We start from the raw sequence: 21,891 nt of genomic DNA, 5'->3' as shown, positions 1-21,891 counted from the left end.
ACTCAAAATCTGATGGAAGTGAATGTTGAAAACTAAAAATAAATGAATTAAATCTGAAAAAAACAACGAAGATCTCTTGAACAGGGTGATATTGAGTCTCTCAGTCTCAGACTGTGTCTGCATGACCAATTCAATAACATGTAATTTGGGTAAGATGTAAACACATGACATGTCTCATTGATGGTGGGATTATTCAACAGGGCAGGGATCCCAGAAATATAATGGATATATCCTAAAAGGAGGAGAGAAAGGTAAATGCAGGCACCTCCTGAAGAGAAGGAAACAGATAGCAAAATTTTACTAATGCGGGAACCTCAACCTTCCCCTCTCAGAGCTAGACAAATTTAACCATAAAATAAATAAGAAAGAATTTCAGATGAGTAGAATCTTAGAAAAGTTAGATATGATAGATCTCTGGAGAAAATTGAATGAGAATAAAAAGAAGTATACCATTTTCTTAGGTATACATTATATGTTCCTAAAAATTGACCATATATTAGGGTATGAAAAACTTACAACAAAATGCAGAAAAAATATAAATATCAAATGCACATATTCCAGGTTGCAAAGCAATAAATATTGCATTTAGTAAAGAGATATGGAAACATAGATTAAAAGCTAACCTGAAACCAAATAATCTAATCATAAAGAATGAGTGGATAAAAAATAAATCACAGAAACAATCAACTGTTTTTTTAAAAAGAATAACAACAATAGGGTAGTATTGCAAAATTTCTGTGAAGCAGAAAAAGTTGTACTTAGAGGAAAAATAACATCTCTAAATGTGTATATCAATAAAAAAGAGAAAGAGCAGATCAATAAATTGGGCATGCAACTAAAAAAACTAGAAAAAGAACAAATTAAAAATCCTTTATTAAATATTAAAATGGAAATCCTGAAAACCAATGGAGAAATTAATAAATTTAAAAGCAAACAACAACAACAACAGCAAAACAAAACATTGAACTAATAAATAAAACTAGGATCTAATCTGAGGGAAAATAAAATAGGTAAGTCATTGGTTAATCTGATTTTTAAAAATGAAAGAAGGAAACCAATTTATTAGTATTGAAAATAAATGGACTGAATCCATCACCATTGAGGAGGAAATTAAACAATTATTAGGAGTTATTTTGCTCAATTATATGCCAGTGAAACTAATAATCTAAGAAAAATGGATAAATATTACAAAAATATAAGCTGCCCAGATTAACAGAAGAAGAAAAGGAATATTTAAATAATCCTCACTAGAAAAAGAAATTGAAAATGAGCTCCTTAAGAAAAAATGCTCAGGAACAGATGAATTCACATTTGAATTCTATCAAATACTTAAGGAAAAATTAATTCTAATGCTATATAAAATATTTGAAAAAAAGGTAAAAAAGGAGTCCTACCAAGCTCCTTTTATGAGACAAATATTGCTTTGATACATAAGACAGGGAGACTAAAAACAGAGAAATAAAACTATTCTTAATGTAAACCAATTTTCTTAATGAATATCAATGCAAATTTCTTTTTAATAAAATACTGGTAAGGAGATTATAGCAACATATCACAAATATCACACACTGCAAGCAGAAGGGGTTATGCCAGGAAGGCAGGACTGGTTCAATATTTGGAAACCATCAGCATAATTGAGCATAATAAAAATAAGATAAATCATGCGATTATATCAATAGATATGAAAAAAAGCCCTTTGCAAAATACAGCACTTATTCCTATTAAAAAACACTACAAAGCATAGGAATTAATATAGCCTTTCTTAAAGTGATAAATGATATCTACCTAAAGCCAAGAGACAGTATTGTCTGTAAAAGAAATAAACTCAAATCCTTCCCTATAAGAACAAGGGTGAAACAAAGATGTTCGTTATCTGTTATAGGGATAAACTTGAAGCTTTTCCAATAGCATCAGGAGTGTAGCAAGAATATCAATTATCACCACTTTTATTTAATATTGTACTAGAATTTTTAGTTACAATAAAAAGTCAAGAGAAAGAAACTGAAGGACTAGTAATATGCAATGGGGAAACGAAACTATCACTCTGCAAATAATATTAGAACCTAGAGAAGCAGGTTAAAAAAACCCAAGTAGTTGAAATAATTAACAACTTTAGGGAAGATGTAAGATATAAAATAAAATCCACATAAATCACCTGCAATTCTATATACTATCAACAAAACCAAGCAGCAAGCGTCAGAAAGAGAAAGTGTTTAAAATTACGGCATATGATACAAAATACTTGGGAGCCTACCTGCCAAGACAAACCCAGGGATTATAAGAACACAATTACAAGACACTTTTTACACAAATAAAGAATGATCTAAATAATTGGAGACATATTAATTGCTCATGAGTAAGCTGAGTCAATATAATAAAAATGATAATTCTACATAAGTTAATTTATTGATTCAGTGCCATATCAAACTACCAAACGATTTTTCTACAGAATTAGAAATAAATAGCAACAAAAGTCATTTGAAAGGCCAAAAGAATATGACAGGTGTCAATAAATTTAAAAAAATGAACACAGCCTCTCAGTTCTCGATTTTAAACTATGTTACAAAGTGGTAATCATCAAAACAATCTGGTACTGGCTAAGAGATAGAGTAATAGATCAGAAAAATATACAGCACACAGTAATAAACAGTTATAGAAATCTAGTGTTCGATAAACCCAAAATATAAACTTTGTGGATAAAACTCTCCATTTGACAAAAATTACTGGGAAAACTAGAAAGCAGTTTAGCAGAAACTAGGCATACACCATATACACCATATACCAAGAAAAGGCAAAAATAGATCAGTGATGTAGGCATAAAACATGATACAAGTAAATTAGGAGAACATGGGAAAATGTACTTGTCAGATCTATGGATAAGGGAAAAGTGAAAGACCAAACAAGTGACAGAGAATATTACAGGAAGTAAAATAGGTAATTTTGATTACATGTAATTAAAAAAACTTTTATACAAAATAAACCAATACAGTCAAAATTAGAAGGGAAACGGGAAACTGGGGGAGAGGGATTCATGACAAGTTTCTCTGATAAAGATCTCATTTCTCAAATATATAGGGAACGGAGCCAAATTTATAAAAATAAGAACCATTGCCCAGATGATAAATGGTCAAAGAATTTGAATAGGAAGATTTCAGAAGATCGAAGTTATCAATAGTCACCTGAAAAATGCTCTAAATCACTACTGACTAAAGGAATGCAACTTAAAACAATTCTGAGGTACCAACTCACACCTATTAGATTGGCTAATGTGACAAAAAAGGAAAATGACAAATACTGAATAGGATACAGAAAAATCACAACACCAAAGCACTGTTGGTGGAGTTGTGAATTAGTACAAACATTCTGGAGAACAATATGGAACTACACCAAAAAGGCTATAAAACTTGTGAACCAGCAATATAACTACCAGGTCTGTATCTTCCCCCAAAATTAAATAAAAGAAAAAAAAATCTATTTGTAGAAAAATATTTAGAGGAATTCTTTTTACTGTGGCAAAGAATTGGAAATTGTAGAAATGCTCATCAAATAAGAAATGGCTGAACAAGTTACCATATACGATTGTGATAGAGTAGTATTGTGCTAAAAGAAATGATAATGAGGATGATTTCATTAAAACCTGGAAAGACTTACATGAAAGTGAAGTGAGCAGACTCAGAACAGTGTACACAGTAACTGCAATACTGAACACTGATCAACTGTGAATGACTTAGCTATTCTCAGCAATACAATGATCCAACATAATTCCAAATGATGAAAAAATGCTATCCATTTTCAGAGTGAACTGATGAACTCTGAAAGCAAATTGAAATATACTCTTTTGTAACCTTTTTTGTGTTTAGTATTTTATTTGGTTTGTGTTTTCTTTTGCAACATGGCTAAAATGTACATATGTTTTGCATTACCTGACATATTTACAGGAATCAAATCCAAAGTACTTACCTTTTCACAGAGGGGGTGGGAGTGTGTGGGATGGAGAGGATTTTGAACTCAAATGTTTAAAATATGATCATTAAAAATTTTATATATTATATATATATATAATTTGAATATATTTAGCTGTTATATTGGATTTTTTGCTGAATTTTTCCCTTTTTTCTTTTTTATATTTTGCTACAAAGGAAGGATCAATGGGCATTAGTATGAAAAGTATTATATTTGGAAATCAAAGTAATGTAAAAAAGATATTAACTTTAAAAAGTCAATGTGAAAATGAAAATAAAAAATAAGGTGTACTATGTAGCATATGTTCAAGAGATTGCTAATATAAGATTAAAGACTCGAAAAAGTATTGAGCTCCAAAGTTACCTGAGTACTTTGGTAACCTTCAGTTGAACTGATACAGCAATCCCTTGAGTTCCATGACAACAATATGGGGTGGAGTCAAAGGACTGACCACTGAGGTCAATATGTGGAAGACCTTAAAAGAATGTTGTTCACTGAAGTTCTCCCTTCCTTCTGAATATGTGTTCTAGAACTCTTTTTAACTTCCTTTGGGGGAAGAAATTCCTCCTTCCTTTTTCTCACAACTGCAGCAATGTCAACTATACATGGCAACCTGAAACCTATGCTATCTAGCTGAACCTGAGATCAGACCTCTGACCATGGATGGCTCATAGTTTCCTTTAACTGAATGACTGAACAGTGATCTTGAGATTGGTTTTTCCAACCTTAGAGGAAACCTCATTATTCCAAGTAGTGAGGATCTACTGAGTCCATCAGTCAGTATAGTCTCTACTGTAGGAAGCTTCTACTTGGGAGAGAAGAGAACTCTGGGCAGGGAATAAGTCCAGTCCTAAAGTTGTGGGGTAAACTGGTTGAACAATGAAGAACTCAAGTAAAAGAGAAATGAGTATGGAAAAATCCCATTAAATTTCCTTTATTTTAATGTTTTAAATAAGAATCTCTTGATAGAATGGAAAAGGAATTATTATTTTATATTTAAGTCTTTGTCAATGAACAATTATGAGTCTTTCCTGTTTTGGGCATTTATTTTGTGTGGATGAAGTAAATAGTTGTCCGATAGGCAAACTACATTGTATATTAAGTATAATGTACATTCTGTTCCCATTTTGAAGACACCCTACACATGATCCAAATCTAATCTCTAGTGGATTCTCTATGGGCATCTGGGAGGAGAGTATGAAGAGCTAGAGAATTTGAAAAATAAAAGAGCCTGACAGCTCTCTTTAGGAGCCAGGCTCCTCCCACCCCACCTGACACCCTATGAAAACTTGTCATTTACATGGATGAAGAGCTAGGGTTCCTTTTAAAGAGGAGAAGTACTCTCACCCCCCAGGTCCAGACACTTTCTCATATTATTGCTTATTAATTCAGTTATGCTATATCATAAACCTAATTGATAATTCTGATGGAGTTTCATAAAGGATTCTCTGTCTCACTGGGCCATAGAGAGGAAAGCATCCTATAAATATAGGGAAACAGCCAGCTTTTACAGTGAACAGAATATACCATAATATGGGGAGTTCTCTCCATATGTAAATGTGAACTGTTTATGTATTTACTGTATGTTGTAACAGGAAGGCATTGCCTCCATTGTGTGTTTACATGAAGGAGGAGAGGAACAAGGGGATACAAGAATGAGAAAGAGAGAGAAACTATTCCCCCCTAGGCAAAAGGATCACAGTTATGAACAAATATCAATCATCTCCGAAAGGAAAGTGCCTTGGGTTCAGGGCACGTTCACAGGCTTCTCTGGGTGGACCTGTCCCTAAAATAGAATGAATGGGATGATTGTTCTTGGACCACTTCATGCTATTATTTGGAGCTTTTGAGGATGGGGAGAGGAGGTGACTATTGACCTCAAAAAAAAAAAAAAACCTGTTGTATGATTTGTTAAAATATTCTTCTCACTTAGACATATTGGTCAGTTACTCTGTCCAGGTACCTCTAAGTTTCAGGTCGCCCCTTTGGGACTTCTTTCCTTCTTTTTGTCAGCTTCTTTGGTTGAAAATCATGGTCATGGATTATATGGAGCAAAAGTTTGATTTTCCTGGCAGATTCTCCCCCTAAAGAATGCTACTTTGTCCTTTTGCACTCCCTCCATCTTCTTGTCCTAACAGTTATCTGGCTCTCACCTGGTGATTCAGCTTTCCTTGTTTGCCACTGCCACATTCAGGCACTTCTTCTACCACTTTCACTCAGTAACCTCTACTCCTTTGAGGGTCAATATATATATATATATATATATATATATATATATATATATATATGTGTGTGTGTGTGTGTGTGTGTGTGTGTGTGTGTGTGTGTGTGTATGTATGTGTACATACATATGCATTATATATGCATGTACATTTGCGTATATATGTATATATGTCTATGTGTACATACACATACACACACACACACACATTCTGGTAGCTGTTGTCTAAAAATCTCCAAGACTATCTCCTTTCTTCAGTGAGCTCAATATCTGTCTCAGTCTTTCTCTCTTCCTCAATTCCTACCTTTTTAAACTCAGTACATCCAAAATTGAATTGATTATCTTTCCTCAAAACCCTCCCATTTTCCTAACTTCCCTGTTACTTTCAAGGGCACCATCATCCTTCTAGTTAACAGCATTCAAAACCTACGTAGCATCTTCACCTTTCCACTCTCTCTCCCTTTCCCCCTCGTATCTAATCAATGGTCAAATCCTTCAATTTCTTTGTAATATCTCTCATATTTGCACCCTTCTCTCCTCTGAAACTCACCACCCCAGGCCCTCATCACCTAATGCCTGAACTACTGCAATAGTTGACTGGTTGGTTTCTCTGTCTTAAGTCTCACCCCACTCTACCCATCCTTCAATCATCTGTCAAATTGATCTTCCTAAAATGCACATCTAACTATATATTACATGACCCCTCAATTCAGTAAACTCCAATGATTCCCTATTACCTCCGTGATCAATTATAAAATGCTCTATTTGGCTTTCAAAGCCCTTCTCAACTTGTCTGCTTTCTATCTTTCAAGTATACTTATACCTTACTCCCCTCCACACCCTCCGCTACCCTTTCCTGACTCAGATTAGTTTCCTCTGTCTCTCCACCATGCCTAGACTCCTTTCCAGTCTCATCTCCACCAAACATAATTCTCTTGCTTTTCCTCTGGGACTACCCACTGTTTATACTATGTGTATCTTGCTTCTCCATCATTGTTTTCTCATTGTCTCCCTTGTTAGACTGTGAGCTCCTTAAGAGCAGGGACACCCACACCCACACACACACACACACACACACACACACACACACACACACACATACACAGAGTAGGCTCTTAATAAATGCTAGCTGACTGACTACTCATCTTCATCTCTCTCTTCTCCATCACTAGCCCTTAAAATAATATATATATATTACCTCCTTTCTCTGCCTGGGACCATAGGCCTTGGAGCCTGGGGAAGGAGACAAGTTTTATTTTTCTTTATACCCAGAAGGAGATGAAGCTAATAAGCCATTTCAATTCAACAAACATGTATTAAGGACCTACTGAATGCAAATTACCAAGCTAAGCCACTGGAGCAAGTCCCTGGAAGAAACAAACTACATTTGTTGAACACAATCAAATTACTGCTCAAATAAAAAAGGCAATTGGCTTTAAGCAATTCAATTCAATCCAACAAGCATTTATTAACTGCACTGTGTTAGATCCTGGGAATGACAAAACAAAACAAACAAAATAACACCAAGTAAAGCTTTCCTTGTCCCAAAGTAACTTACTTTCTACTGAAAGTGGAGTGGAGGAGATACAATATTTATTGTGAGAAGGAATTTCAAGATCTTTATATTACAACTTCGGCATCTAGGTGGCACAGTAGATAGTATGCCAGGCCTGGAATCAGGAAAACTCACCCTCCTGAGTCCAATATGACCTCAGACACCTACTACACAAGTCACTTAACCCTGTTTACCTCAGTTTCCTCATCTGTAAAATGAGCTAGAGAAAGAAATGGCAAACTACTCCAGTATCTTTGCCAAGAAAATGTTAAGTGGAGTCATAAAATCAGATCTGACTGAAAAATGAATAAATAACAACATTTATTACTTGAGTAGAAAAGAAGCCATGAAAAGTTGAGTGTGGAAAAGATAAAGAAATGCTTCCTATAGAAAAGACCCACTGAGCTGAGCTTTCAAGGAAACTCAGGTTTCTAAAATTCTGAAGTTTCTATATAAAATAGCTATTATCTGGAAACATTTGAGAGTTTGGGGGGTTGAGGATAAAATGGAATGAAATGAGGATAGTGCACACTTACTCTCTTTTACTAGATTGTGTCCTGAAAATCCTTAAAAAATCTATTAATAAAGTAGAATTATAAAATTACATGTGGTGTTTAAAATGTATACCAAACTAAGTAGCCATGTTGTTGTTCAGTTATTTCTGTCACGCCCAACTCTTCATGACCCCATTTGGAGTTTCCTTGGCAGAGATACTGAATTAGTTTCCCATTTTCTTCCCTAGCTCATTTTACAGGAGAGGAAACCAAAAGTAACAGGGTCAAGTGACTTGCCCAGGGTCACACAGCTAGTATGTATGAGGCTAGATGGGATCCAGAAAGATAAGTCTTTTTGACTCCAGACCTGGTGCTCTATCTAGTACACTGCCTAGGTGCCCCAAAATAGTCATAATAGTCCTTTTTTGTGATAGCAAAGATTAGAAAAAAATAAATGCCCATCAATGGGATATGGCTGAATAAAATGTGATCAAGAATGAAATGGAATCTCACTATTCCATAAGAAATGACAGCTATGAAGATGTCAGAGAAGAATGGCAGGTCTTGGGGCAGCTAAGTGGCTCCATGGTTCAGGGCCTGAGGTCAGGAAGATTCATCTTCCTGAGTTTCAGTCTGACTTCAGACATTTTCTAGCTGTGTGACCCTAGACAAGTCACTTAACCTTGTTTGCCTCATTTCCTCATCTGTGAAATGAACGAGAGAAGGAAGTGGTAAACTACTCCAGTATCTCTTCCAAGAAAACCCCAAGTGGGTTCACAAGGAGTTGGAGAAGACTGAAATGACTGAACAATGTCAGAGAACTTACAAACTGATTCATACTGAACTAGACAGAACCAGGAAAACAATATGACACGAAGATTCTAACAATGTTAATTTTTTAAAAAATGAACACGACTGAAAAACACATAATTATAATAATAATGAAACTTAGACCTGAACAAGAATTCAGAAAATTCACCTTTTGCAGAGGTGGGGGATTATGGGTATGAAACACTGTATATCCCGTCAGATTAGTTTGATGTGTTGGTTATTTGTGCTCAACTTTTTTTTCTTTTTATAATCATTGTTACAAGAGAAAGTTCACTAGGTGGAGACAGGGATGGGCATGAAGGTGATGTAAAAATACTGTGTAGAAAAAAACTAAAAATTGAGGAGGAAGATAAAGAATTTGAAAGGATCTTAAAGGTGATCAAATCAAACCTTAATTTTACAGATAAGAAAAAGCAAGAATCAAAGACATAAAGCGATTTGCTCAAAAGTTAATAGTAGAACTTGGATAATCCTAACAGCGATAATGACAACAGTCATACTAGCTAACATTCATGCAGTACTTCAAAATTTCCAAAATGCTTTACAAAATTATCTCATTTGATCTTCATAACAACACTTGGAGGGAGGTGATGTCATCATTCCCATTTTTATAGAAAGGGAAACATATAGAAGTTAAATGACTTGCCCAAGGTCACACAGCTAAGTGTCTGAAGCTGCGTTTGAATTTGAGTTTTCCTGACTCCAAAGACTTTCCATTATGCCACCCAGTGTCCCCTTATTACCAACAACATGCTCATTCCACTATACCATTTTGCCTTATGCATCGTAAGCACTTAAAATGTATGTTAAATTGAATTGAATAAGATTGATAGAATATTTTACTTGGAGGTTAGAAAGGCCTGTATTTACAACTGGCCTCAGCCGCTTACTAGCTGTATGGCTGTGGATATGTCAGTAAACTTCTAGAGAATCAATTTCTTTATCCTTAAAATGAAGATAATAATAAGATAATAACCTACCTCTCAGAGTTATAACGAGGACCAAATAAATACATAAAACATTAGAGTTCTACAAATTTATTATTATTGTTTATTATTATTTTTGTTCTTGATTAACTTGCTCTTCTCATCTGTTTGATAGAGTTCAAATAAAAATGGTCCTGGGGCATGCTGGGACTAAAATCTCCATAATCTGATTCCCAATCCTGGTCTTTTTTGACTCCACTATGTTGCTTACCACTTGGTGCATAACTGGGTTTTGGCTGTTTTTTGTGTTTTAACCTATTATCTCCTCACTTACATGGGGGTTCACATTTTAGACGAAGTTTACTCCCGAGAGAGATGAAACTGGAGAAGCCAACATGCCGATCAAAGAGAGATGCTGAAATAACTAATGAAATGCGGCTGACTGAGAGTTCAAAGGCCAAATGGGCAATTACTGTGGGTTCAGTTAGGCCATTGCCCCTAAAGTCAGAAAGAAAACACTGTGGATTTTCCCAAGTATCAGGTATACATTTTTTGGAGAATTGTCCTAGAGCACTTTGAAGAAGGCCTTGGGTTGCTGTTTTTAGTACTTCCATAGCCTATTGGATTGAAGAATATTTCTTTTCCTGTCACTTTTCTAAACAGAATAGATTACAGTGTAAAAAATGGTTATTTGGGGGGGCGGAGCCAAGATGGCTGAGTAGAAAGACGCACATACACATAGCTCTGAACCCACAACCCATAGAACGTCTGTAAATAGCAACTCACTGCGAATTCTGCAGCACCAGAGGCCACAGAACATTGGAGCAAAGGAGATTTCTGTTCCAGAGGGACCTACAAAGCTCTCGCAAAAGGTCCTTTGCGCCGCGGACTGGGATCCACGGACTGGGAGCCAAGCACAGCCCTGCCGCGCCCGCGGCACCAAGAGGAGCTGATCCGAGTGGGCTTCAGGGATGGGATCCCCAGCAGGCGTGTGGGTCCCTCCATCCACAGGTGATGGGGGTCGGTGAGAGGGTCTCTTTGGCAGGACGAGAGGGGAGTGGGGTGCCCCCATAACTCAGGCCCCCTCGGTAGGCAGCAGCAGAGGCGGGAGCAGACCAGGACTCCCCAAGCAGGCAGGAGCCTGGATCCATTGTTAAAGGTCTCTGCATAAACCCCCTGAGGGAACTGAGCCTGTGAGGCAGCCCTGCCCTGACCTGAGCACCTGAACTTAATCTCACACTGAATAGCAGCCCTGCCCCAGCCAAAAGCCCTGAGTCTGGGAAGCAGCATTTGAATCTCAGACCCCAAGCACTGGCTGGGAGGATCTGGAGGCCAAGTGGGTGTGAAGAGAATATTCAGAAGTCAAGTCACTGGCTGGGAAAATGCCCAGAAAAGGGAAAAGAAATAAGACTATAGAAGGTTACTTTCTTGGTGAACAGGCATTTCCTCCCTTCCTTTCTGATGAGGAAGAACAATGCTTACCATCAGGCAAAGACACGGAAGTCAAGGCTTCTATATCCCAGCCCACTCAATGGGCTCAGGCCATGGAAGAGCTCAAAAAGGATTTTGAAAATCAAGTTAGAGAGGTGGAGGAAAAGCTGGGAAGAGAAATGAGAGACATGCAGTCAAGGTCAGCACCCTGCTAAAGGAGACCCAAAAAAATGCTGAAGAAAATAACACCTTGAAAAATAGGCTAACTCAATTGGCAAAAGAGGTTCAAAAAGCCAATGAGGAGAAGAATGCTTTCAAAAGCAGAATTAGCCAAATGGAAAAGGAGGTCCAAAAGCTCACTGAAGAAAATAGTTCTTTCAAAATTAGAATGGCACAGATGGAGGCTAATGACTTTATGAGAAAGCAAGAAATCACAAAACAAAACTAAAAGAATGAAAAAATGGAAGATCATGTGAAATATCTCATTGGAAAAACAACTGACCTGGAAAATAGATCCAGGAGAGACAATTTAAAAATTATGGGACTACCTGAAAGCCAGGATCAAAAAAAGAGCCTAGACATCATCTTTCATGAAATTATCAAGGAAAACTGCCCTGAGATTCTAGAACCAGAGTGCAAAATAAATATTCAAGGAATCCACAGAACACCGCCTGAAAGAGATCCAAAAAGAGAAACTCCTAGGAACATTGTGGCCAAATTCCAGAGTTCCCAGGTCAAGGAGAAAATATTGCAAGCAGCTAGAAAGAAACAATTCAAGTATTGTGGAAATACAATCAGGATAACACAAGATCTAGCAGCTTCTACATTAGGGGATCGAAGGGCATGGAAGAGGATATTCCAGAAGTCAAAGGAACTAGGACTAAAACCAAGAATCACCTACCCAGCAAAACTGAGTATAATACTTAAGGGGAAAAATTGGTCTTTCAATGAAATAGAGGATTTTCAAGCATTCTTGATGAAAAGACCAGAGCTGAAAAGAAAATTTGACTTTCAAACACAAGAATGAAGAGAAGCATGAAAAGGTGAACAGCAAAGAGAAGTCATAAGGGACTTACTAAAGTTGAACTGTTTACATTCCTACATGGAAAGACAATATTTGTAACTCTTGAAACATTTCAGTATCTGGGTACTGGGTGGGATTACACACACACACATGCACACACGCACACACACATAGAGACAGAGTGCACAGAGGGAACTGAAGAGGATGGGCTCATATCTTAAAAAAATGAAATCAAGCAGTGAGAGAGAAATATATTGGGAGGAGAAAGGGAGAAATTGAATGGGGCAAATTATCTCTCATAAAAGAGGCAAGCAAAAGACTTATTAGTGGAGGGATAAAGAGAGGAGGTGAGAGAAAAACATGAAGCGTACTCTCATCACATTCCACTAAAGGAAGGAATAAAATGCACACTCATTTTGTTATGAAAACCTATCTTACAATACAGGAAAGTGGGGGATAAGGGGATAAGCAGGGTGGGGGGGATGATGGAAGGGAGGACATGGGGAGGAGGGAGCAATTTGAGGTTGACACTCATGGGGAGGGACAGGATCAAAAGAGAACAGAAGTAATGGGGGACATGATAGGATGGAGGGAAATATAGTTAGTCCTATACAACACAATTATTATGGAAGTCATTTGCAAAACTACACAGATTTGGCCTATATTGAATTGCTTGCCCTCCAAAGGGAAGGGGTGGGGAGGGAGGGAGGTAAAGAAGTTGGAACTCAAAGGGTTAGGATCAACTGTCGAGTAATGTTCTTGCCACTAGGAAATAAGAAATACAGGTAAAGGGGTATAGAAAGTTATCTGGCCCTACAGGACAAAAGAGAAGATGGAGACAAGGGCAGAGAGGGATGATAGAAGAGAGAGCAGATTGGTCATAGGGGCAATTAGAATGCTTGGTGTTTGGGGGCGGGGAGGGGACAAAAGGGGAGAAAATTTGGAACCCAAAATTTTGTTAAAATGAATGTTAAAAGTTAAATAAATTAATTAATTAAAAAAAATGGTTCTTTGAAAGAGGAGAAAGGGGGGAGGAGGGAGAGAGAGAAAGAATGAGAGAGACAGAGACAGAGAGAGAAAGAATCTCCACGATATTATTGGAAGAGATCTGGACTTAGATTCAGGAGAGTCAAGGCTTTGAATTTAACAATTCCAGCCATCTAAGAGTAGAATAGGCTGCCTTGGGATGAAGGAGGTTCCTTTTCACTGTATTTCCTCAAACAGGGGCAGATAGGTGGTGCAGTGGATAAAGCATCAGTGCAGGGATCAGGAGAATGTGAGTTCAAATCTCACCTCAGACACTTGACACTCACTAGCTGTGTGACTTTGGGCAAGTCACAACCCTAATTGCCTCATCCTGGGACATCTCCAGTCATCTTGGTGAATACCTGGTCACTGGATTCAGATGGCTCTGGAGGAGAAGTGAGGCTGGTGACCTGTGCAGCCTTCTCACTCAAATCAAAGTCAAGTGTAAGTCATGTCATTATTTCTCTGATGGCATGGTCTTCTTCGGCAACAAAGGATGAACACACATTTCCTCAAACAAAGGCTGGATGAACCAGCCAGTTGGGTACATTGTAATGAAGAATATTTTTTTAGGCATGGATTGAACTAGATGGTCAATGGGGCTCCTTTTAAGTCTGAAATTCCATGATTGTGTTAATCCTCTTGCTTGCTGTGTGACCATGGGCAAATCTCTTAAACTCTCTGAATATCAGTGAGAACATTTTCTAATATGAAAAACAGAGAGTAAAATACCTGTAAAACCTACATCACAGGGATAATGTAAATGACAAAATGAAAATAATATGTTTTGCAAACCTTAAAGCACTATATAAAAGGTATCTATTATTAAAACACAATGTTATTTAGTAAAATACAAGGCATTGCTTAGAATTGTGAGTTGTGAGATAGGACAATGACAATTCTTACATTAAAATGGAACTTTTTTCTGGTGTTCAAAAATTGTTTTCAGCTTGATTTCACATGAATACGAGAACTTCACTAATCTAGATTAAGTAAAAAGAAGGCCAATCTAGAATCATGAAAGGTGTGAAATAATCAGTTTTCTAAATTATCAAATATTTTTGAAGATCAATAATTTTATTGTTTTTTATTACATACAATTAATCAAACAAAATAGGATAATAGGAGTCCTGCTTAGTCTGCTTTAAAAAATGACTAGAACTCCTTTGGCATCAGTGTGTTCATAAGTTGTACGCAAATTGCTCATTTTATTAATTATTTATATGCAAATGAATAGCATTAAAGTGCTTAAAATAGTTCTCTTAAGTTGGTTAAAATTCTTCCTCTTCTTCCACAATTTTGTGAAGATTATTAAGTTGTTTTCTTCATAGATACTGTAAAAGTAATCTTCCTCTCATCCCTGATCATTTAAATAACTGCAATTTCTGAAATAGAAAGCATTTAATCAATGTTTCACTTTTGATATCTTTGTAAGAAAGAGTAGCCTGAGAGGCTAGAGACCTGGTTTTTAGTCTCAACTCTGTCCCTAAACAGCTGTGTGATTTTGGGATAATGACTTCAATTTTATGTACCTCAGTTTCTTCACCTTTAAAATGAGAAAAATGGACATTCTATGAACTTTTTTTAAAATGATGATATGATTAAGAGAGTTTAGTGCTTAATTTATATGGGCACTACATCTACATACATATATACACAGCACAAAGAAAAAGAGAAGGAACCTACCCCACCCCCAGTCTGCCACAAGGCACATTTTTGACCAATGCAATAACTAGTCAAGAGGGACCTTGAAGTGAATATTGTTATATGCATATTGGTGGTTATGTTTAATTTCTTCCTCATTCCATACATACTCTTCTTTTTTAATCTCCTGGATATTGCACTGAACAGTTTGGATGAAAACAAAGAAAAAATATTACATCATTGGTACATTTTTAATTATGATTACTGTGATATTAGTTATATCAATATTTTCCAAACATCATTCGGTCAGATTTAGATTTAGAAAAGATCTCAGAAAAGAACCTGTATTCCAATCTCAGCTCTAATTGTGTGACTTTGAGCAAGTCACTTACCTTTTCTGTGACTCAGTTTCCTCGTCATAATACAAGAGACTTCAAGTTGTCTTCCAGTCTTCCAGGTCAAGGTACGTGATTCTATGATCTAGGCAAACCCATTCACTTTATAGATGGGGGAACTGAAAAGTAAGGGCCAAAGACCCAAATTCAATCCAAGTTTTCTGACTCCAAGTTCAGTACTCTTCCCATTCGTTTTCTAATGTCTTTAAGGTTTAAGAAGATGAAAGTGAGTTCCATCTAGAACTATCTCTAGAATATGGCAAATAAAGAAGATGTTTTTGGCTTCTGCTGATGTGGGAGAAGGAAAAAAGACCTACAGGGGAAAAGAAATGGTACCTTAAAAAAATTAAAAGCATTAGATTACAGAATCTGAATCCAATACATTTCAAAAATATCAAGCACCAGCCTGAATCTAATGGGACCAAATTTAAATGGACAAGTATAATGTCATATTTAGGTTAAAAAAAATTGTGCCAGATGGAGACTCATGATTAGTAATTTGTCTGAAAAAAAGATCTGGGGATTTAATGGATTGCAAATTCAATAAGACTAACTGGTCCAATTACAGGCATCAGAAAAGTTAACGCAATCTTAGGCCACAATAAAGGTGCTCTCACTTCTAGGTGTAGAAATATGATAGTTTGATATACTCTGTCATAGTTGTCGTCAGTAAGCATTTATGAAATAACTACTGTGTGCCAGGAATTATGCTAGGCACGGAAGATAGGAAGAAAGGGAAAACAAAGCAAAACAACCACCACAAAAAATTCAAACAGAAAAACAAACAAACCAATGCTAACTTTCAGTCTAATGAAGGTCGCAACATGCAAGTATATACTAATTAGATATGTGCATATTCACATATATACATATATATATACACACACAGGAGATATAGACATACAATATATAGGAATGTAGATGTATATAGATATCTATATTAATGTCTATATCTATCTGTATAGGATGTATCCTCATTTCTCCCATTTCTCTGACTTTATCATGCCCCTCTGACTTTACTGATGCATAAAGCTCATTGTTGGGATAACTTCATCATCTTTTAAAATCTCTTCAGACTTGGTACTTGTAACAGCAAGGACCCCAGCATACACAGGAGGGCCTGCTCTACAGGTTCTTGGATCTGCTTTTCTAAAAGAAAAGCAACTTTTGAGGGGTCAACAATGACTTTAATTAAGCACATGTATCATTCATTTAATTCAGGGGGAAAAAGTCAGCACTCTGAACTTCAGAGAAAATACAAACACAGAAACAAAGATCAATAGACAGGGCTTCCAACTGTCTGATGGTGAGCAATACATCCATCGCAGATCAACAGACAGATCCATCTGTCTGACTATTACATAGTTACCAGAGAGAGAAGCACCAACATCCAAAGTTTTCAAAGCCGGGGGCCCCTTAACGGCTACCCAGAGTCTCATCTGGCCAAACAAACACTTCCAATGAATAAGATCCACAGCAAAACCTCAAAGTAGAGCATACTCTTTTCATAAGCAGAGGGGATTCCAACCCCCTTGACCTAGTGCCTCATTAGAAATTAACAAATGGTGTGGATCTTCCTACAAAACAAATCTAATCAAACTTCTCTTAGTGGGCAGGCCCATTAATGGGTAGGGAAGATCTTTAACTCTCACAATTACCATTACACTACTCTATTCCATTGCTATCTGTAGCAGTTCCTCTGATTGGAGCATAGAGCCTTTTAACACCCAACTTCCATTTAAAAAGGGAGCTTAGCTTACCTACCTCCTCATTTCTCACCTACCTGCACTATTCTGGGACATTGTGAACTTTCCCACTAGATTCCTGCATCAACAGTTCCCTCCCTTTACAGTTTTCTTTTGAAGGTTTTCTTTCCCCATTAGAATGTAAGCTCCTTGAGGGCAAGCCCTGTATTTCATTTTATTTGTATCTATATCCCCAGTGTATAGCACAGAGCCTGGTACTTTTTAGGTATTTACCAAATGTTTACTGATGGTTTGACTGGGGATAATCTGGAGATAATCTCAGAGGGAAGGCATTAATTAAGGAGTATGAGGAAAGGCTTCTTGCAAACAGTGGGACTTTAACTGAGACCCAGAAGGAAAAGAGGGAAGGTAGGAGGCAGAGAGGAGGAGGGATAGAGCCCCAGGCAAAGGGGAGAGAGGGTGAAAATGTCACAAATTAAGATTGAGTGTTGTTTGCAAGGAACAGCAAGGGGATCACTGTCATTCTATCATAGGCTATGGGGTAGAGGAGTAAGATATAAGAAGATTGGTGAATTAAGAAGAGGTCTAGTGATTAAGGGTGTTAAAGGTTAAACAGAAGATCATATTCAGTTATGGGTACCACATTCTAGGAAGAATATTGATAAACTGGACAGCATCTAGAGGAAGGTAAACAGAATGAAGAATGGTCTCAAACCCATGTCAGATTCATCCATCGAAAGTTGGGAATGTTTCAGCTGGAAAAGACTGATGGGGGACAAGATAATTGGTCTTTACTGTTTGGATATCATTTGGAAGAAGGAATCGATTTATTCTGCTTGGTAGGAAGAACTAGGAACAAAGGTGGAAGTTACCTAGAGGTAAACTTTGGAAAGTTTTCTTAATAATTAAAATGATCCCAAAGTTTACTGGGCTCACTCAGGTGGGAGGAGGCTCTCCTTCAACAGGAGGCTTCAGGCACAAGTTTGATTATTCCCTTGTGGGGCAAGGTGTTATAAAAGAGATTCTGGTTCAGGTATAGGCAGATTAGTTCTATATGCATATATATGTATATATGCATATATATATACATATATATGTATATACATATATATATACATATATATATATATATATATACACAGAGAGTCACATACATACATGGCTATATATAATACAATCATCCCTTAATATTCATGAGTTTCACATTTCTTGTTTTGATTATTACAGGTTGGCCATTGATAATAAATATGAATTTTGGAAGATTTATGGCAAAACTGCGGAAAAATCACGCATGGCACATGTATGTAAAGAATGCAAAAAAATTAGTAAGTCATGAATGCCTAAATATTGTATGTTATTAATCTATTTCATTAACTACTACCATAAGTATATATATATATATATATATATATATATATACATATACATATACATATACATATAAATTTATTATACAAACTCAAATTTTGTTAGAAGTTTTGGGGAACTTAAGAACTGAAGACTCTGCACTCTCTTTGAGAATGGCTTCTCTTTGTTTCTCTCCCATCCAGACTCAGTCATGTGCTTTCCTTTTTTTTTAATTCTAATTTATTTATTTATTTTTAGTTTTCAACATTCATTTCCACAAGATTTTGAGTTCCAAATTTTCTCCCTATCTCTCTCCTTCACTCACCCCAAGACAGTGTGCATTCTGATTACCACTTCCCCCAATCTGCCCTCTCTTCTCTTATCTCCATCCCCTCTATTTTCTTGGAGGACAAGATACATTTCTATACTCCATTGGGTGTATATCTTATTTCCCAAATGCATGCATAAACAATTTTTAACATTTGTTTTTAAAATTTTGAGTTCTAACTTCTCTCTCTTCCTTCTTCCCCACCCATCTCCACTGAGAAGACAAGCAATACCATATATGTTATACATATATACATATATATGTTATGCATGTTATACATGTAGTTATGCAAAAGATTTCCATAAAAGTCATGTTGTGGAAGACTAACTACATTTCCCTCCATCCTATTCTGCCCCCCCTCATTTATTCTATTCTTTCTTTTGACCTTATCCTTCCTCAAAAGCTTTTACTTCTAATTATGCTCTCCTCCCATTTGCCCTCCCTTCTATCATCTCCTATCCTCTGCTTATTCCCTTCTCCCTACTTTGCAGTAATGTAAGAGTTTCATAGAAAATTGAGTGTGCATGCTATTCCCTCCTTAAACAAAATGCAATGAGAGTAATGTTCATTTTTACTCTCTCCACTCCCCTCCCTTCCCTTCAATTGAAAAAGCTTTTTCTTGACTCTTTTATGTGAGAGATAATTTGCCCAATTCTATTTTTCCTTATCTTCTCCCAAAATATTCCTCTCTCACTCCTTAATTTTATATTTTTTAGATATCATCCCTTCATATTCAACTTACCCTGTGCCCTCTGTCTATATGTATATAATCCCTCCAACCACCCTAGTACTGAGAAAAGTCTCAAGAGTTATAAATATTATCTTTCCATGTAGGAATGTAAACAGTTCAACTTTAATAAGTCCCTTATGCTTTCTCTTTCCTGTTTACCTTTTCATGCTTCTCTTGACTCATGCTTGAAAATCAAATTTTCTACTCAGCTCTTGTCTTTTTATCAAGAATGCTTGAAAGTCCTCTATTTCATTGAATGACCATTTTTTCCCCTGAAGTAGTATACTCAGTTTTTCTGGGTAGGTGATTCTTGGTTTTAATTCTAGTTCCTTTGACTTCTGGAAAATCATATTCCAAGCCCTGTGATCACTTAAGGTAGAAGCTACTAAATCTTCTGTTATCCTGATTGTATTTCCACAATACTCAAATTGCTTCTTTCTGGCTGCTTCCAAAATTTTCTCCTTGACTTGGGAGCTCTGGAATTTGGCTACAATATTCCTAGGAATATTGTAGGAGTTTCCTTTGAGGATATCTTTCAGGAGGTGATCAGTGGATTCTTTTCATATTTACTTTGCTCTCTGGTTCTAGAATATCAGGGCAGTTTTCCTTGATAATTTCTTGAAAGATAATGTCTAGCCTCTTTTTTTGATCATGGCTTTCAGGTAGTTCCATAATTTTTAAACTGTCTCTCCTGGACCTATTTTCCAGGTCAGTTTTTTTTCTAATTTCACATTGTCTGCTATTTTTCATTCCTTTGGTTTGTTTTATAATTTCTTGATTTTTCATAGTCATTAGCTTCCATTCTTCTCCGTTCTAATCTTGAAGGAATTATTTTCTTCAGTGAGCTTTTGGACCTCCTCTTCCATCTGCTCAATTCTGATTTTTAGGGTACTCTTCTCTTCACTGCCTTTTTAGATCTTTTTTGTCATTTGGGTTAGTCTATTTTTATAGTGTTATTTTCTTCAGAATTTTTGGAGTCTCCTTCAGCAAGCAGTTGATTCGTTTTTCATAATTTTTTTGGCATCGCTCTCATTTCTTGTCCCAATTTTTGCTCTGCTTCTCTTAATTGATTTTCAAAATCCTTTTTTGAGTTGTTCCATGGTCTGAGATCAATTCATATTTTTCTTGGAGGCTTTGGATGGTAGAGCTTTGACTTTGTTTTCTTCTGTTTGCATGTTTTGGTTTTCCTTGTTACCAAAGTAAGATTCTATAGTCTGATATTTTTTTTTGCTCATTTCCCCTGCCATTTGCTTGACTTTTGATCTCTACTTTCAGTGGGGATGGGGGCTGTAATGTCAGCAGCTTGATCTCTCCACAATCTGTGGGCCTAGAGCTCTAGAAACAGTTGCTGTTTCTGTCCCTGCTACTGCTGTGACTGCTGCAGGTTCCTCTACCCCTTCCCCCCTCTGCTTCCCTGTGGCTGGGGCCAGACTGCTCCATTCTTCCATACTGGTCCCACAGGAGTTTTCCACTGACCTTCCAATTTGTCCTTGGCAGTTTGGGCTCCTGAAATCTGGAAACTGCCATAGGTGTGAGAGATTCAGTCTCCCTCAGGCCTGCTCAGTTTCTGTCTGTGACTGTGTGGCTCACATTTAACTGAGCTCTGCTCCCGCATGATGTGATAGACTCTTCCCAGAGACCTTCCAGGCTATCTCGGGCTGGAGATTTATTTCACTCTGCCATTCTGTGGGTTCTGCAGCTTCAGAAATTGTTTAGAGTCATTTTTTATAGGTATGTGGCTGGGCTTGGGGGTAGCGCTCTAGAAAGTGCATGCTGTTACTCTGCCATCTTGGCTCCACTAGTCATATGCTTTTCTTTGGCAGTGATCCTTGCATCTTGCTGTTTTTCCACAGAAGGAAATCTATGAAGAAACTATCGTAGCTGTACCAGTGGCTGTGAAGACTGTACATGGTGTGCAAGATACTTATTTCTCTTGTGTAGAAAGACAATTTTTTTTATGTGTGCACTATGCTGTGCTACTTGTGTGTTTTTTTTCTCTGTTAAATATAATCAGAATTATTAAAAAGAAAGGTTTTGGATGGAGCCTAGAGTTATTTGCAGTGTTTCACATTCAAAGGAGTCCTGCAACCCTAACCCCTGCAAATGTCAAGGGACAAATGTGTGTATTTTATATTTATATGAATTTATATTTATACATATACATGAGTGTTTTTCTTCATACTTCTTAGCTTCTATATTTTTACTTTTAATGCAGGAACCTGAATAGTTCATATTTTTGATTCAGACTGATCTAAGACATCTCTCCCTCT

The sequence above is a fragment of the Notamacropus eugenii genome, chromosome 5 (genome assembly GCF_028372415.1).
Source record: "Notamacropus eugenii isolate mMacEug1 chromosome 5, mMacEug1.pri_v2, whole genome shotgun sequence".
Lineage (NCBI taxonomy): Eukaryota > Metazoa > Chordata > Mammalia > Diprotodontia > Macropodidae > Notamacropus > Notamacropus eugenii.
Note: the sequence above shows the minus strand (reverse complement) of the source record.